This window comes from Helianthus annuus, chromosome 4, assembly GCF_002127325.2.
Source record: "Helianthus annuus cultivar XRQ/B chromosome 4, HanXRQr2.0-SUNRISE, whole genome shotgun sequence".
NCBI lineage: Eukaryota > Viridiplantae > Streptophyta > Magnoliopsida > Asterales > Asteraceae > Helianthus > Helianthus annuus.
This window is the reverse complement of record NC_035436.2, coordinates 143,196,459-143,210,406: the sequence shown is the minus strand read 5'-3', so window position 1 is coordinate 143,210,406 and position 13,948 is coordinate 143,196,459.

Genomic DNA, 13,948 nt, shown 5'->3' with positions numbered 1-13,948 from the left:
ACACAAATTATTGAAAATATAAAACCTATAACCTAAATCGGTTTTATTTTGTACAAACGAATCAACAAAAAAAAGCAAAAAATATGAAAATCAAAGAAGAAATAATGAAACAATCAAACAATATCAAATCATGGATTAAAACCCTAACAAATCGAAGCATACATGAATCGATCATCAAATCCTAGACTAAAACCCTAACGACTCAAAGCATTCGAATAATAGATCATGAAATCATCAAATTAGACAGTACCGTAGTGTTAGAGTCTTCTTGATTGTTGATCGAAAGTATTGGATGTTGTTCATGTTCGCCAGATAAGAGTGAGAGAGACTGAATTAGGGTTATGAGGAGTATTGCATCTTAAAATCGTGAAAAGCCGATTCGGCGATTAGGGTTGGTCAGAAGATGAATCGCCGATTAGGGTTTCACAGAGGGTGTATGATAGATTTTGAGAGAATGAGAGAATGAGAGAGAGAGAGTATAGCGTATGTGAGAAGCCAAGTTCAATCGAACACTTAGAGCAATGCCACATGTCCTGTCATTTGAGATATGCCACATGTATGTTCATGTGGCTGCTTATTTAGCATCAACCATAGGGTAACGTGTGTCCCCCAATGGTTTGCTTTATTAGAGATATAGATTATAATTTGTAACACCCCAAAAATATGCAATTTATTATGTTACTAAATGTCTAGTTATGTTATGTTAACCTAGTTAAATGCACATATTAGTGATTCAATAAGAAGGAAAGCTATGTGACAAATAAACAACAATAATAACTAGAGGGGTTAAACTTGTTAAAATAATGAAAGTTATTGAATAAAACAAAAACACAAAACACACACCTTTGTGTGTTATGTGGATCGACCAGAGCAAGAAGGGGCAAGGAGAAACCCTAAGTTTATAAAATTCTCAAAATCAGAAGGAGATTAAGAACCCAAACAGATGCATGAGCCCAAAACTGGAATAATCTAAGCTTGTTCAACGATTGGTAAGTTGAAATTTATGTTTTGATGATTTGTAGAAAGTGGGTTTCTGTAACACCACGTAAAAACGTGTCAAATTATGTATAGACACGTGTCCTAAACTCTAAATATGTGAAAGATTGAGTTTGAGGGACTAAAGTTGACAAACAGTGAAAATATGTAAGCGAAGGGACTAAAACTGTCAACATTCCAAACTTGTGCCTCTTAATGACCATACGTGAAGAACATATTCTTAAATGGGTGATTAATTGGATATAAGAAGCCGTTTGTGAAAATAATCGGAAGATTATAAAACTACAAGGGTTAAACGTGTCAACATGTTAATTCTGACCTCTGAGTGACCTTTTTAACGAAACCGAGGCTTCGAAATATTCAAATATACTCCCAAGAATAAGTGATAAAAATTTCACGTGGTTTCGAGATCGTTAAGCATGTGTTCAAGACTTTGGGCTATAAGTGTCAACTTGATGAAACTTGCATTCATAATGATATTTAACAAACCCGAGCCTAACGAAGGTTGTTTATTCTCCCTTGAGCCTCAACAAACTAACTACAAGGGCCTTACATGCCAACAATAAGGTTAAAAAGGGTTTAAAACAATCAGGGACTGAATCTGCCAGCTTTGAAACTTGTTTTGCTAGTAAAACAGGCCTACGTGGCCCGCGTAAGCCCCATCTATGGCTTACGCGGCCCGCCTGAGAATGCCCAGCGCAGAAAATGAATGCCAGGTGTAGGTCAGCTTCTCCAAACCGCCATAACTTGGATTGTATTGACTCAATGGGTTATATGTCGGTTTATTTCATCAACTAGGACACCTGGGGTGATCCTAGGATGTCCCATAACAGGTGTGAATGATCTAAGCTCATGGAATTTAGTATTTAAGGGCCTTAGTTCTTGAGTTCTTGAACTCACTTCTTGCAATCAACTTTCAAACACTTGCTTCTGGAGCTTGCATCATTAGGAGAAGACTTTCAAGGGTAGAAAAGACAGCTAGGACCATTAGTAAGCTTCTAATTACTTGCTTAGTCGTTTTAATTAGCTTAATTACCTAGAAGTCAAACTTATGTAATTTAGATTTAACTTTCGTTTTAATCACATATGCACCGGCCACTGATCAAATTGAAAGTGGTTATGGGACCATATTAAGGTAGGTGATTAACCCTTAAAAGGGCACCTCCTAATTATCTCGTTTGACTAGTCAATTGTCGGGTCAAAGTAGTTTGACAAAAAGTCAAACTGGATAGAATGTTTTAAAACGATTAAAATTAATAAAACAGAAGTTCTAAATTATATTTTAACATTCTAATGACTTGGTAATTAATATTAGAACATGTTTAATCAGTCCTAACCCGGCAATTAATTAGACAGTTTATAACCGAAACTCGCAAAAGCTTGACTTTTGCTTTGACTTTCAGTTCTGACCCCTTCAAGCTTAATTCTCCCATGTTTTAAGCTTCCATTAGGACCACATTACTCAGTAGTATAACCCTCTGAAGTTATATTGCATTATGCCTAATGGTTTGAATTATATGCACTTGATCGTGCTTATGCTTAAAAATGCCATAAACGCCCTTTTGACACACAACTGAGATTTTTAGCAATGTGAATGGACAAACACCTTTGCTACTGATATTTAGACTTGTCCCAAAAATTTGACATTAGTTTGAGGTCTAGATTAGGAGTTATGCTCATTAGCGTAATTAGAAAGCTTTTTATTAATTAAATGGCGTAATTAGCATAAAGCCTAACTAAACCAAATTTATGATACCAAACTTTTTACCTACTGATGTAAAATAATATTTTGGGATTTTTGAAGATTTTTATTTATTATTAGGTTGAGCATAACATAGGATTATAGCTTGATTTTGGTAATTGTCGGTTTTACCGTTTTCATACATAAAATGAGTTTTACATAACATTTTGATGCCAAACTTTTTGATACTGATTTTATATGATAAATAAAATATTTTGAACTTTATAAACTAATCAAAAATTCAGATTTCCTATTTTAACCCGAATATCCCTTAAAACCGACTTTTAAGCGTTTTAAGCACCTAGTATGGGTCAAAACTATTTTTGGCATATAAAACTTATTACCTACTGATGTTTTAAGTTAATTTATATAATTAAACAGTAAGCCAAAGTTTTCAAACTCAGAAGTCTATTTTGACCTATAAAGCTTATGTGAAATTACCAAAATGCCCTTATGGTGCATAGTTTGGTTATATAAGATAAATTTCATATATATAAAATACCTACTGTTATATCTTATAAAAATACATATTTTTATTAATTAGATCAGACCTGAAGCTCAGTTTAACATTTAAACTCTTTTATGAGCATTAAAATTACCAAAATGCCCTTATGGAACTTAATATGGTTTAAATTACTTTTTGGGCATATATGTTAACATCTTACTGATGTATTAACATATTTTGATCATAATAACGATTAAGACCTGTATATAATTTATTTGGTTACCCGTTACGCGTTTATGCGTTCGGATCGGTTTACGTGACTAGTTTACGTAAAATAGCCGAAACGGGCTTAACCTTATTATTAAATCCTCAATTTCCAGAATGTGTTTAGTTTACTCATATTATACAAGTATCCAAGCTTGTCGGGTCTAAACCACATTCTATTCCGGTCTCCGCTTAATTTAGCGTTTAGAACCGTAAGGTTTCCTTCTAGCTAGCCGGTCTAAGTCCTTGACTTAATTAAAGACCCGTTAGCATCCTAATAGGTTAATAAACCTTCTATACAGATTAAATAGCTTCCGCTAGAAGGTGCCTTCAAAAAGCTTTAGGATTATACTGCTAGCATCAGGTAAATACTTTTAACTTATTTTCCCTTATACGGGCTTAGGATACGGTATAATAATACCGCTTGGTCGGGTATGAAATCATTTAATCAGATTGTGATTAATAAATTTGCATAACCCGTTTTAATCTGTCTTGTTTGATAACATAAACATTGGGGGTTAATCTGACCGTGTCCTGGATATCCTCGGCTCATTTCATTTGAAAATGGCCACGACCTATGCACGGGGTGTAGGCATACACCCGACAGATGCAAATGCTAAATAATATATATATATATATAAACCCACATGTTGGGGATAACTCCTTTGTGGGTTCTATAAGTGGTGAGTCGGTTAATCATGATCGGCTTCCAACCGGCCCCAATTGTATGACAAACATGTAAACCTGTATACAAGATTATCTTTAAATAATTGTCCCAAGTTATAAATGATTTGTGCCATGTGCACTTAAATCAATTTTCATAAATGTTTTCAAAAGAGTCAATTAATTGTATTTACCATTGTAAACTGACGTATTTTCTTAAAGACTGATTGACAGGTACCTCTCGTAATAGGCTGGAGCTATTAGGTGTCATAAGAGGATCTTGCAAATCCATAGATACCTAAAGTCTGTTGTTTTTGTTTCTTTGTACATTTATGATCCGCCTGTGGATCTTATTACATTCCAGTCTGTATTATTCATACACTCGAACACTCAGACAGTATGGTTTGTAATAGTTTATTTACCCAGTCTTCCGCTGTGCTATATTATTGTGTGTATTGACAATGATGATATCAACTACGTCACGATACTCCCCGCCGGGCCCACCGATAATATGTGGAAATATCGGGGTGTGACAGGTTGGTATCAGAGCCAACATTGAGTGAATTAAACACTAACCTTTTGTGTGTTGGTGCACTTGTGTCTGTACTTTGTCTGTATTTTGAAATGTTATAAAACGATGTCTTTTGTCTGTCGTGTTTACGTCTTTTGTTTATTTGTATATGTGTTTGAATGTAAGTTTGACCAAGTCAACCATCCTCCTGGTTTGACTTGGCCAAACAGTCAACACTTAGTGTGTAAGTTTGTTTGTGCTCGAAGGATGTCATCGAAGGATATTTATATCCTTCGATGACCTCGAAAGACAACCTTCGATGGATACAGATGGACCTCGAAGGATATATCATCCTTCGAGGTATGTATGGATCCTTCGGTATGATTCTGGTCGATAGATGATCTTTCGACCAGACTATCTTATCCTTCGAGCATGCAATCTGTTATGGGTATATATATACCATGTATGGTTTCACTTCACAGTTAGACATCCGAAAGTCCTTTGATAGTGTATGTGAGTGAACCAAGTCTTGTAGAGAGCATTTTCAGTTTGGTCAAGGGCTGTAACCGTGTCCACTGAAATACAAGAGAAAACTTTGATATCTTGCGTGTCTACTCTTTCTCTTTGTTGCTTGTGCTTTCATATAAACTATCGGTTTGCATTCTAGCTTGGATTCCGCACTTGCTAGAGTGTTAAACATAACAAGGATAAGGTTTAACCTCAACCTCCGAGGGACCTACAAGTGGTATCAGAGCCGTGGCTCTTTTCCTTGTTAAAAACCGGGTTTGTACAAGACATTGGAGTGTTTGGACAAAACTCACTTGGTTTAGCACCCGTTTTTGGTGTTTTTCTTGCATTTATAAACTTAAAAACGTGTTCTAAACTAACCGGGTGTGTTAAGGGAAGGTTTGGGTAACTTAAAATCTTGTTCTAAAAGGTTTGGTAATTTCCGGCCAAAATTCCGGCTTACTTCGGTGACCGGTTTCTGGATAAGAAGCTTCCTTTTTGGGCAATTTTTTAAAAGTCAAATCTGAGTTGGTAGAAAGTTGAGGTCTGAACATACCTTCTGCCGAAAGTTGTCTACCAACCCCATCACCTTTTCACCAACCTGTCTACTTTGTGTCAGTGTGTCAGTTGTGTTCGAAAGATATCCTTCGAAGTCGAAAGATCATCTTTCGATCAAGGAGGTTCGACAGATACCCATCCTTCGAACATCTTTCGAAGGCTGTGATCTATCTTTCGAGCCAAGGAATCTTTTCGAAGGATATATTGTTCGAGCTACTGTTACTCTTCGAAAGATAAGGATCCTTCGTCTTGGAGAATCTTTCGAAGTCATTGTTCGAAATTCAACAGTGATCCTTCGAACACTGTTGATCCTTCGAACAAGTGTTATCTTTCGATCCTTATCTGTATAAATTTAACAGTTGTGATTTTCAGGTCTTTCGATCCAGTATCCTTCGGTTGTTTGTTCATTTCCACATATTAACATAGTTTGTGAACATTGAATTTTCAAAAAGAAAAACTTGTTTTTCAAATTTTTAAATCAATTTTCACTTAATATATTAATTTTTATAAAATGGGAACAAACGGTCAGTGGGATCCATCCGCGTGGACTACAACAACTTTGACTCCACAATCATCAGCTACGCAATCATCAGCCACGCAATCTGCGTCAGAGTTCAACAAAACTGCATGGATGCAGGCTATTGCCCCACCTCAAGCTGCAATGATAACTGCAAATCAATGGGCATTGGTCACAAATCAAAGCAGCAGCATTCACGCAATGATGCAGAACGACAGTGAAACTGGTACAAGCACAAAACCGCCAAAACTAAATCACATCAATGATTGGGGATGGTGGAAAGAAAGGCTGAGAACTTATGTTCAGGGGCAAGGTCAAGATCTATGGATGTGTTTCTTCACCCCATTTGAAAATGAGTTGGAAGTTGCAGGATCTAATCCAGAAACTTACAGCACTATGTCTGATGATGATAAGAAGAAATTTGAGTTAGAAAAGAAAGCATTCATGATTCTCACACAAGCTCTTCACAGAGACATTTACCACCAGTTTGTTTACTGCACGACTACTAAAAGCTTGTGGGATATGCTCACGTTACGATGTGAAGGAAATGCTCAATCTAGAAAGATCAAGCAAGAATTACTGAAGAAAGAGTTTGAAGGTTTCACGTGTATGGAGAATGAGGGTTTGGCAGAATTATCTACAAGGTTCCATCACTTGTTGAGTGAGATGTTTGCCTTCCGAGTCACTGCCACTCCACAAGAAATGGTGAAGAGATTCGCTGATAGCTTAACAGCAAAATGGAGCGGTTATCTTGAAATTCTCAAGGAAAATGGTGTTCTGGACACAATCACCGTTTATGAGTTAATTCAAAAATTGGAGAACAAAGATGTACAAGAAAAGCTAAAGGCAAAAAGAACAATAACTCCTCAGAATCCAGAGATGTACTATGGGATTGCAGGTGGTATTAGTGGAGAAAAACCAGTCTCTCAACACGCGAAGCTTCAAACAGCTTTCATCTCAAACACCGGACCTTCCACAACAAATCAGTTTGATCCTTCAGCATACACGATGATGTATTCAAGACCAGATTCTTCTTCTCAACAACAACAGACAGCTCAGCAATTCACACCACCGCCTTTCTTAGAACCAAGCAGAGCTCAGCAGCAACAACCGCAACAGCAAGGGTTTTATGGAAACTCTTCAAACTTTCAAGCCACTTCCAATCCGAACACAGTCAGATTAGACACTTCCAACTTTTCCAAAGTCACTTTCGAAATAGCCAAGGAGCATATGGAGATGTTGAATACCTTGGTTAGTGCTTATTGTGGATTAGTTACAGGTCAGATTGGGAATATCAATCTAACCAATGAAGATTATCAGCAAGTGGATAAAGAAGAGTTTGAGATGATGGATATCAAATGGGCTCTTGCTAGTGCAATTCGAAGAGCAAAGGAGTTTATGGAAAGGACTGGGAGAACCAACTTGGAAAGCAACAACAACACCAAGTATGGTTTTGATAAGAATGCTGTCACTTGCTTCAATTGTGGTGAAAAGGGTCATTTCAAGCGTGAGTGTCAGAAGCCACCTAAGCAAGGCAATCAGAATCCCTTCAGGAATCAAAGACAGCCACAACAACAACAGAACAACAATTCTGACAGATCAATAGTTCCCGTTGGAGGAAATACATCTGGTTCCACAAACACTAATCCCCACAGAGGATTAGTTGTTCAAGCTGATGAAATATGCAACTGGAATCTTCAGCTTGGAGAAGGAGGAAATGGTGGAACAGCATGTTATGCTAAAGTGGTTGAGAAGGTAGTAGAACCCGTGTCTGCTGGTGAATCTTCAGAAGATGAAGATAGTTCGGGTTATAGTGGGAGCATGGATGGGGAATCACTTGATGCTGGTGATCTATCAAGTGATGCTTTAGATTTGGAGGTTGATGAGCTTTTGGCTGAAGCTGAAGCATTATCCAAAAGGAGATCTATTCTTTGCCAGAAATCTGCTGGAACTTCCGAGAAGCTTTCTCAGTTTTTCTCTGAAGACGGGTCTTTTTCTTTTCATATAGCCTTTATGGCTCACGTAGAAGGTCAAACTTCTCAGGTATGTGATACTAATTCTGACTCTATTTCTGCTCCTATTGAATGTGCAAAGTGTTTAGAATATGCAGAAAAGGAAATTCAGTTTGAAATCACACACAAACACAATCAAGAATTGATTGTAGATCTTTCTAAAGCAACCGAAGCTAACTTGTTTTTAACCAGAAATGAAAAGGAGTTTAAAGCAACAATTGCGTCATTAAAACATGATGTTTCTGAATTACAAAAGGCTGTTTTGAGAAAACAACATGCTAACAATAATCTAATTGACACAATTGAAAAGCAAATGGTAGAGTAAGCAACAGCTCGATGTGAATGTGAGACAATTAAGCAGAAATTGGAAAGCTGTTCCAATTCCCGCTATGTTTTGGATCACATTATTGATGTTCAAAAGAAAAAGGGGGATGCAAAATGGATTGGTTACAAATCATGTCCTCCCCCAATGAATCACAATTACTCCAAATTGCCTGATGACGAGGATATGCCCCGTTTTGAACCTACTGTGCCACTCGGTCTAGATGACTTTGCAGCAGGCCTCGGGTTCACAACTGGTACATCATCCTCGGGTAAATCAGAATCTAAGAATGTGACAGATTCATCGTGTGTTAAGGAACAGAGTCCTCCCATTATTGAGGATGCTGATTCTTCGGACGATGAATCTGAAGAAATTGTGAAACAACAGTCTAACTCGGTTACAACAGATATTCCTATCGAGAATCACATTCTGTGTGATCCACCAGTGAAACCGAGTAAGACTGAAATGTCAAAAGCAGTGGAATCCCTTGTGTTTAGCTCTGAAGGGAATAACTTGTTGTATACGCTCAAAGGAGATAGCAAAATCTACTCTAACAAAGATTTTCCAATTAAAAATGTAAATCAAGATTTAATTGAGCAAATTTTTGAAGGATGCACTGATAAGTTTTTGGGGAACAAAAGTGGCAAAGTTCAGTCACTCAATGTGATCCAATTCCGTGTGAACAAATTAGAAAACAATACGGAAACCAAAAACTACCAATTGAGCGAAAACAACAAGTCAACTCCGGAAAGGGTAAGGTACAGGGAAAGAAGGCTCAGAACAAGAATGTTCAAGCACCTAAAGTTCAGCAGCCTAAGACTGAACAACCAAAGGTTCAACAACCTAAAGCTGAACAGTCTAAGGCTACTCAACCTAAGGCTGCACAACCTAAAATTCAACAATCAAGGGTTGAGCAACCTAAGGTTCAACAACAAAAGGTGCAAAACAAAAGAGCTCCTGTTAAGAAACAAGAACCAAAAATGAACTTTGTTGGATCCACTGGTTCAGACAAACTTGAAACATTTCAGGATAAATCTAACGTTGATTTTGTAAAACAAGTTAGAATTTTAAAACGAAATGATCAAAATAATTACACCGAACACACCAACGGAAGTGATTTAGGTCCTAGTACGTCTAGATCACAAAGTTCATTGTCTGGTTCTCCGTCTGGTCATCAACATGTTTCTCCGAGGTTTGTAGAGCGGAGAACGTGCTTCGAATGTGGCACAGTTGGGCATATTGTAAGATACTGCCCATACCTGCAAAAGTTGAAGTCAAAAACGAGTGCTCCCCAAGAAACCAATTACCAGAAACGACCTGTTTCCCCGAAACAAGACCCACGTGTCTTGAAAGAAAGGGAAAAGAAGTTAAAACAAAAGAATCAAAAGGTAATTGAAAAGGCCTTAAAATCAGAGGTCAAAGAAGAAAAACCTGTACAAGCAAAATCTACAACTGTAAAACCAGTAAATGCTAAAACAATTAATACAAATACTGGTAAAGGACAAACAGCTTGGAAACAAAAACAGGTAATTCAATCAGAGGGAGCACCACAGGTTCTTTTTCCTAATCATCAAGTGATTGAGATCACCTTCCTTGATGATCAAGGACGACCCAAGTCCATAAAGGCTTGGGTCCCCCTCTCAAACTGATAAGTTAGTTGCATGTGCAGGCGGCTCCAGGAAGAACTATTAATAGTCATTGGATTGTTGATAGTGGGGCTTCCAAGCACATGACGGGCGACTATCGTCTTCTTTTCGATGTGCGAAGTATAAGAGGAGGATATGTTGCGTTTGCTGGAGACAAAGGAGGGTATATCACCGGCGAGGGAATGATCTCAAATGGAATTGTGAGTTTCGACAAAATCAATTATGTGCAACAGTTGGATCACAATCTCCTGAGTGTTTCTCAGATCTGCGACAAGAAGTTCACCGTGCATTTTGATGATGCCGGTTGTTATGTGCTGAAGCCAGGATTCAAGATTCCCGCAGAATGGATTCTCTTATCAGCACCAAGAGTTAATGATTTGTATGTCCTTGATATGAGCCAAGCAATAACTCAGTCCAAACAAGTTACTTGCTTTATTTCAAAAGCCACTGAAAAGGAGACGATCTCTTGGCACAGACGGATGGGTCATATTCACCTCAGAAAAATGAATCACCTTGTCAAAAACAATTTGGTGAGAGGTGTCAATGTGAAGAATTTTCAACTTCAAGATGTCTGTGTGCCGTGTCAGAAAGGGAAGCAAATCAAGAAATCACATCCATTGAAAAAGGTTAACACTGTAAACATGCCACTCGAAAGTCTGCATATGGACCTTTTCGGCCCAGTCAAACACAAGAGTGTGCACGGGGAGGTTTTCTGCTTGGTAATTACTGATGACTATTCAAGATTTTCATGGGTTGACTTCATGGTTCACAAGAGTGAGACTCCAGAAATTCTAAAGAATTTGATCACCTTGTTGGAAAATCTTTATAATCTAAAGGTGAGGCGAAATCGAAGCGACAACGGAACCGAGTTCAAAAATAGGGTTATGGATGAATTTTGCGCTGCAAAAGGAATCCTTCATGAATACAGCTCTCGGTACACGCCACAACAAAACGGAGTCGCTGAAAGAAAGAACAGAACCTTAATTGAGACTGCAAGAACCATGTTGGTTGAGTCTCAGCTTCCAGTTCGATTCTGGACTGAAGCTGTTGCCTCGGGTTGCTACACGTTAAAGAGGGTTCTCACAGTGAAAAGACATGGCAAAACGTGCTTCGAACTCCTACACAAGAAGACTCCTGACTTGGAATATCTAGAACCTTTTGGAGCACCATGTACCATGATTGAGCCTGACGGGAAGTTTGGTGCCAAAGCTATCGAAGGTTACTTCCTTGGGTATGCTACTCCTAATCTGCGAGTATGGAATCTGACTACCAAAAGGATTGAAGAATGGGGTGAAGTAAGAGTTCAAAGATATTCTAATCCTCCGAAGCCTTCTGGAGATCCATGGATGTTCGATTATGATGGTCTTTTCGACTCATTTAATCTGCCGACATTTGATGATGACAATGCAATTGCTCAAATGTTTTCTGAAAGCGAGAATGCGACTGGCTCTCAGCTAGCTCGCCCAATCATTGTTGACTCACAAGCATCTTCTTCTGTCAACAATCTCGTTTCAAATGAGGTGTTTAATGATGCTGTCGATTACAATTTGTCATCGGAAGATGAGGAGTATGTTGATGCAAATGATGGTGAAGCACTGCGTCCGGTTCAAGGTACTTCAGAAGCAACGGATCCAGTGTCTGCGCCAATTATCCAAGAGGAAAATGCATCATCTTCTACAACTCAACAGCTTCAGAATGATATCGGGAATTTACATATCAATAACTTGAGGTCAAATGTTGAAATTCCTCCAGTTTCTGAAACCCGAATTCATAACATTCATCCTCAGCAGAATATTATAGGTGATGTTCTCAGTGGTGTAAGGACAAGGAATCAAATCAGAAATAACGAAAATGCTGGCTTGTATGCTGAGATACGAGAATCGGGACAACAAAATGATTGGTCTTTCGCCTGCTATGTTAGCCAAGAAGAGCCTAGATCTTGGAAGGAGGCATTGAAAGATGATTCCTGGGTGGAAGCCATGCAAGAAGAACTTCAGCAGTTCGAGAAGTTGGGCATATGGAAATTGGTTGATAGGCCCGACAACTACAAGAAGATCGGAACTCGTTGGGTGTTTAAGTGCAAGAAGGACGACCGTGGGATTGTTGTCCGAAACAAAGCAAGGTTAGTTGTTCAAGGCTTCAGTCAGATCGAAGGTATTGACTACAATGAAGTGTATGCACCTGTTGCTCGTCTGGAGGCTATTAGAATCTTTCTAGCCTACGCATCCTTCAAGAAATTCAAGGTGTACCAGATGGATGTTAAAAGTGCTTTTCTTCACGGAGTAGTCGAAGAGGAAGTATATGTCGAGCAACCACCGGGGTTTGAAGATCCATTACATCCTGACAGAGTTTTATTACTTAACAAGGCGTTATATGGTCTTCATCAAGCACCCAGAGCCTGGTATGAGACACTGTCTACCTACCTGCTGAGCAATGGGTTTAGACGGGGTTTGATCGATTGTACCCTCTTCATCAAGGAAAAAGGTGAAGATCTTCTGTTGGTACAGGTGTATGTCGATGACATTATCTTTGGTTCTACCGATGATAAACTATGCAAGGAATTTGAAAAGGTGATGCAAGATCGATTCGAGATGAGTGCGATGGGTGAAATGACGTTCTTCTTGGGTTTGCAAGTTAATCAGTCCGAATCTGGAATTTTTATCCATCAAACCAAGTACGTCGGAGACATCTTGAGCCGGTTCCAGATGTCCGATTCGAAGCCAATTTCTACTCCTCTTCCGCAGAATCACGGGATTACTCCGGATGAAAAAGGGGATGCTGTAGACTCTTTACTTTATCGTGCTATGATTGGATCTTTAATGTATCTCACCGCATCAAGACCCGACATTATGTATCCAACTTGTCTTCTCGCAAGATACCAAGCGAATCCGAAGGTCTCTCACTATGCTGCTGTCAAAAGGATTTTTCGTTATCTGAAGGGTTGCCCTGACACCGGGTTATGGTACCCTAAGGATGATAACTTCGATCTCAAGGCTTACAGTGATTCTGATTTCGGCAGCTGCAAGAAAGATGGAAAATCAACTACAGCAGGATGTCAGTTCTTAGGCAATCGCCTAGTCACTTGGCAGTGCAAGAAGCAGACATGTGTGGCTACATCTACATGTGAAGCGGAATACATTGCTGCGTCTAGTTGCTGTCCCAGGTTCTATGGATCCAACAACAGATGCGGGACTACGGTTTTGAATTCCTAACTACTCCTATTTATGTTGATAATGAAGCTGCTTTACAGATCACTAGAAATCCTGTACAACACTAAAAAACGAAGCACATCGATATTAAATATCACTTCATACGTGATTGCTTTGAAAAGAGACTTATCGATGTGGTTCACATTCATACCGATCACCAACGTGCCGACCTTTTTACCAAAGCATTTGATAAATCAAGATTCGATTATTTACTTTCGGTAAACGGCATAAAGGTGAAGCAAGAGTAACCGACATCAGGAAATCGTTTTTGTAAATATTTTTCTAAAACCAAAAATTCAAAAATATGTTTTATCTTATTTTATTTTGAATTTTAGGGGGAGAAAGTTTCAAGAAAAATACAAAAACATTGAAAAACCACAAAAATACAAAAATATGTCTTTAATTTATTTACTTTCTGCATTTAAGGGGGAGAAAATTCAGAAAAACACAAAAAACAATAGAAAAACAAAAATGAGTTTCTTGGTAATATAAGAGAAAGTGATATTACGTCAGAGGTCGGTTGAAACATGCTTCTAGAAATCAAAAGAAAAGAAATG